At 40.1% G+C, this 5,847-nt stretch overlaps 1 pseudogene; it reads right to left on the reverse strand.

Moving 5' to 3' along the window:
- Positions 1-887: 887 nt before the first annotated feature.
- LOC102832907 lies at positions 888-1,516 on the reverse strand (annotated as a pseudogene).
- Between the last annotated feature and the right edge of the window lie 4,331 nt (positions 1,517-5,847).

Here is a 5,847-nt window from a genome sequence, read left to right on the forward strand (position 1 = left end):
ATGCTTAGCATTTTTCAGAGGTTCCCTCTTTCCTAGCAAGCATTTTCTTTACCTTGGTATGTGAGTGAATAACAACTTTTCTACATCATGACAAGTGTGGTGGTGGTGGTTATGTGCTGTGGAGTCGATTGCAACACATAGTGACCCTGTATAGGATTTCAGAAGCTATAAATCTTTATGGGAGCAGAAAGCCTCATCTTTCTCCTGTGGAACTGCTGGTAGTTTCAAACTGCTGACCCTGAGGTTAGCAGTCCAATTCGTGACCACTACACTGCCAGAGCTCCTTCATGACAAGTATGGAAGGTGATATTGCATTGCATTGCATTGCATTATATATATATATACATATATATCATCTTACGAAAGCCCTGGTGTAGCTGTGGCGGTTAATGTGCTGGACAGCAAAGCTGGTTTGAACTGCAAGGTTGGTTGTTTAAGCTCACCAGCTGTGCTCCTCAGACCCTATACAGGGTCGCTATGGATCGGAACGGTCTCAGCAGCACTCAGTAACAACAACAATAGGAAAGCACAAGAACCCGCACAGGACTAGAGATGATGGATCTGAGATCTTTTACCACCCTGACGCTGCTGGCTGACTCAGGGCTGAGAGGAATCACAGCTGAAACCTATTGACCTACAGCGCAAGGAATAAGAAGTTTTGTAGTATCCAATAGTCTTCAAAATAAAGAACTAAACTACATTTGTTACCATCTTTTAATTTATAACTGATTTCAATAAAATTAAGTAATTCCTTTCCCCTTCCCCACCCCTCAAGGGAGGAACCGTTTCTTTATTGTAAAACAATAGGTGGCCTCCTAGTGGCAGGAACTTGTTCCTGCCTGCGGGGGAGACGGTTCCAGTAACTGGCCCCATTGGATCTGTAGAGCTCAGACGCTTAGGATGTGCTTCAGAAAGGCCTCATAGTTGTTGCAGCTATTGCTGTCTTCGTGTCTTGCCAGAATAAGTCTTCACCTCCTCCTCAGTCATCTTCTCTCCTAGTGTGGTATCTGAGAACGTGTTTGAGCTCCCATTGCTTTGCGATTCCTCTCCTTAGGAAACACCCGAAAGAAAGCCTTCCAAATAGTTCTCAGATGTGCCTTGATCCTGGTTCTTGGCCTCTGCCTGAAGCCTGGGTAGGAAATTCTCTCAAAGTCCACACGCCGAGCCTTCAGCTCATCAGTCTTGGGATTCACCAGGACCTTTAGCACTTCGGCGTTAGTAGGGTTCTGGCTCAGGAACCTCATCATGTCCCTATACAGGCTGTCCAGGATCACGCCATCATCTACTTGGTTAAACAGCTCAAAAGCCTTCTTAAACTCCTCCAGCTGGTCCTTGTTAAACTAGATCACTACTTTGGGGAGATCGAAGGGGAACTCCTGGGGCTTTCTAGGGGCTGGAAAGGCAGCTGATTCAGCCTTGACCTCGGCTGGAAAAATCCCTGCTCCTGGCTTGGCTGCGTGCTTTGAGATACCGGGCCCACTGGCTCCTTCACACGAACATCCTTCTTGGGAGGCATGATGTCTGGTAGCCAAAGGATAGTGTGCCAGTGGGACACCCATCTCCCATGCGATCCCGGGAAGGGAGTAATTCCTTTCTAATTACATGTCTTTAACCTTTTTTTCCTGAGTACCCTTTGCTAATTAGTTTCCACATTCCATTATTTCAAACTTCCATAACCCGGCTACTCTCTCCATCTAAAATACCCGTCTTAGATCTTTCTTTGGGTACTCCTATTCATCTTGTAAGTCTTACCTCAAATACTACCACTGTGAAGCCATCCCAATTCCTCCAGGCAAATTGAGGTTGTTCTCACCTCTGGCTATTAGCACACCACTGTGTACGCCACAGTACTTGGACTACATTGTTGCCTTCATTCTTCGTAAGCAGCTATAGAACAGAAGGTGGGCTTACCCTGTCTAGCTCATGGTGGTGGTAGTGGTGGTTACATGCCGTGGAGTTGGTTCCGACTCATAGCGACCCTGTACAGGGTTTCCGAGGCTGTAAATCTTTACAGAAAGCCTCATCTTTCGCCCGTGGAACTGCTAGTAGTTTCGAACTGCTGACCTTAAGGTTCGCAGCCTAATTCGTAATCACTACACTACCAGAGCACCTTCAAATATTGTTATAATGCCTTAAAAGTTAAAATATTATGCCATTGGTATTTTGTCATTATGTCCATGGTCATTCTGTCATTAAGTGCCCCTGGACATATAAACAAAATTTATTAAATTTATATCAAGGAATCTTTAAAATCAATGTTTTTGTACATATTATGCCATCAGTTTTCTCTCTGTTGTTATTGTTAGGTGCCATCAAGTCAGTACCGACCCATAGCGAACATATGCACAGCAGAATGAAACACTGCCTGATCCTGGGCCAACCTCACTACTGTTGCCACGCTTGAGTCCATCGATGCTGCCACCTGGCCAATCCATCTCATTGGGGGTCTTCCTCTTTTTCTCTGACCCTCCACCTTACCAAACATGATATCCTTTTCCAGTGACTGGACCCTCCTGACAATATGTCCAAAGTATGAGAGACGAAGTTGGGCCGTCTTGGCCTCCAAGGAGCACTCTGGCTGCACTTCTTCCAAAACAGATCTGTTGGTTCTTTTGGCAGCCCATGGCACTTTCAATATTCTTCTCCAACACCACAACTCAAAAGCATCCATTCTTCTACAGTCTTCCTTATTCACTGTTCAGCTTTTGCATGCATATGAGGTTATTGAAAATACCATGGCTTGGGTCAGGTGCACCTTAGTCCTCAAGCTGACATCTTTAGTAGTTGTTTATTGGTTGTAATGATCTTGTTAGGTTAGAACAAGAAAAAAAATCTTGGAAACTGCTCATTTGACAAGACCTGGAATTGGTTTTCTAAGTTTGTATTGGGTAAAGAATATTAAAAAGCTACTTAATTTCTAACTTTGTACTGGTCTGGTAGCTCTGGTAGCGTAGTGGTTACGAATCAGGCTGCTAACCTGAAGGTTGGCAGTTCGAAATTACCAGCTGTTCCGCAGGAGAAAGATGAGGCATTCTGCTCCTGTAAAGATTTACAACCTTGGAAACCCTGTGCAGGGTCACTATGAGTCGGAACCGACTCCATGGTACTTAACAACAACAACAACAACAACTGGTCTTTGGTCTAAGTTTGAAGAAATGTGTATGTAGCATCCCTTAAGTGATAGGTATTTCAGTGACCACAAAACACAATTTTACCAAGTGTGGTCACTGAAATAGCCCAAAGCACAGCAGACTGGAAGAAGGTCTCTGCATTGTATTCATTCACAGTAGTCATTTTGTTCTCCTCAGTGGCTAATCAAAATGGACTCAATGTCAATGAGTGGTAGTGGGTGCAAGTGACTAGGGGGATGTTTCTTTTATCACAAGTTCATATTTTTTACTTTTCAAATGTTTCAAGAATTTGCCACTAAATAATTTATTATAGTTTGCAATATACATCGGGTATGTGACAACATGTGATTACCCAAGTATGTTACATATATGTGAATTACAGTGACCTGCTCACCTTCCTAATCAGTATATTTATTTTTAATCACTTGATTATAAATGGAAACCTATCATTAATGAGGGCCATAGAAGTTGATCCCAGGCATGCCAAGTGTGACATAACATCATGCAAAACATTTTAATTTTCCTCTACATTGTAACTTTGAAAAAAAATTTGAAGTCAAATGAATAAGTGAACATAAAATATGCATATTTTAATATACAGGGAACATTTATAATTAAGATTATGGGAATAGAAATGATATCAAGTCCGTTTTGACTCATAGCAACCCTGTATAGAGTTTCCAAGGAGTGGCTGGTCAGTTTGAACCACTGACCTTGTGGTTCAAACGGACCTTCGATGCAGTGCTTTATTCCTACAGTGCCACACCAGGACTCCCATACTGTAGATAATATAAATTTATAGATATAGAACATTGAATGGGCTAGGTTGAACTGCACAAGAAGAATTATGCACTGTTACGAAGTCTTGTCACATATCTTCATAAAAATGGAAATTTTACATTTAAAATGATAATATTTCATAAGGTGGCACCTTCCAAGGAAGTAAGGGTTTTATATGTTTATTATCCAGTATCTTAAATATCCTTGTGGCAAAGGTGAATATGTAATCTCTTCTTTAAAGCAAAACATAGAGAACAGCCAGATATAAATAACCTAAATGAATGTAAAGTTACCTGTCACAATATTTCAAGGACTATGATGATCATCATGATAGTGATGTGTGTGTATGTAAATGGATGGATGTATAATCCACATGCACACACATCACAATCTTGATCATCATCACACTGTAGTTTAAATATTACTACAGGTAACTTTACATTCATTTAGTTATTTATATCTGGCTGTTCTCTATGTTTTATTTTAAAGAGGAGATTACATATTCACCTTTGCAACAAGGATACTTAAGAGATGGATAATAATCATATAAAACCCTTACTTCACTTCCTTGGAAGGTGCCACCTTATGAAATACTATCATTTTAAATGTAAAATTTCCATTTTTATGAAGATATGTGACAACATTTCATAACAGTGCATAATTCTTCTTGTGCAGTTCAACCTACCCCATTCAATATCCTCAATCTACAAATTGACGCTGTATCTTTTGAGTAAACTAATTTATTCTGAGATTGCATAAAAAAAAAATTCTTATTGTGAACATATAGATTATATGAAAGCTAAATGGATTTATACTGGTTAGTGATCTAACTTCTGCTTTTAAAATACTCTCTGGGAGCACCAGTTTAAATTCCAGCCGTCCTTTAGAGGAACATAAATTGAACACCATGTTTATTCTGCAAAGGCCTTTCAGATGAAGCCTTAAAAACTGTGAAGACTCCCTGCAATTTTCTCTAAGGGCATGTATTCATTAGCATTTCAATAATTCAACCTTCTGGTTGTTCCTTTGAAATTTCTTTAATCTTTGGCATTGAAACACCTAAGATGTATATCATGGGATTGTGAATCTTTGTGTAGGAATGTACTATTACACTGAGCAGATCTAAGGCCAGACTGGGACTCATACTAGCAACGATAACTGCCAATTTAATTTTTAAATGATCAATTAAAAGCCACTTATAAGTAAGATATAATTTCATTTTTTCTTCAGGAAGACATGAAATAGTTCATCATATATAAGGGCAGGTCAAAAAGTATTGCTGCAAAATCATAGAGAACTTTATTAAACAAAAATATCAAAATGTGAAACTGATTTCTCAACATATCCTCCATCTATGTCTATACACTTCTGAAGGTGGTGTTTCCATCTCTCTAACCCTTCCCCTGAAGGATACTGTGTTCTTCAATTTACGCCATGTAAAACTGGCAGTTTTGGTGTCCTCGAGGGACTTAAATCAGGTTCTTTTTAAATGTTCTTCAAGTGTGGGGAACAAAAGAAGTGCAAAGGGTCAAGATTAGTACTAGAGAGTATATGGGGTAGGTTTCCCAATGAAATTCTCATAGGACAGCCTTGCTACCCCACTACTCACTTACTCTTTAGTACCACCTGAATCCTTTTGTTGTTATTGTTTGGTGCTGTTGAGTCAGTTTCCACTCATAGAGACCCTATGTGTAATAGAACAAAACTGCCTGATACTGCACCATTTTCACAATTGTTAGGTTTGAGCCCATTGCTTAAGCCACTGTGCCAATCCATCTTATTGGAGGGGTTTCTCTTTACTATTTACCTTCCACTATGCCAAGCCTGATGTCCTTCTCCAGGGACTGGTCCTTTCTGATAACATGTCTAAAATATGAAAGACAAAGTCTCACCACCCTGCTTCTAAGAAGCATTATGGCTGTACTTCTTCCAACAC

Source organism: Chrysochloris asiatica, unplaced genomic scaffold (genome assembly GCF_000296735.1).
Source record: "Chrysochloris asiatica unplaced genomic scaffold, ChrAsi1.0 scaffold00098, whole genome shotgun sequence".
NCBI classification, from domain to species: domain Eukaryota; kingdom Metazoa; phylum Chordata; class Mammalia; order Afrosoricida; family Chrysochloridae; genus Chrysochloris; species Chrysochloris asiatica.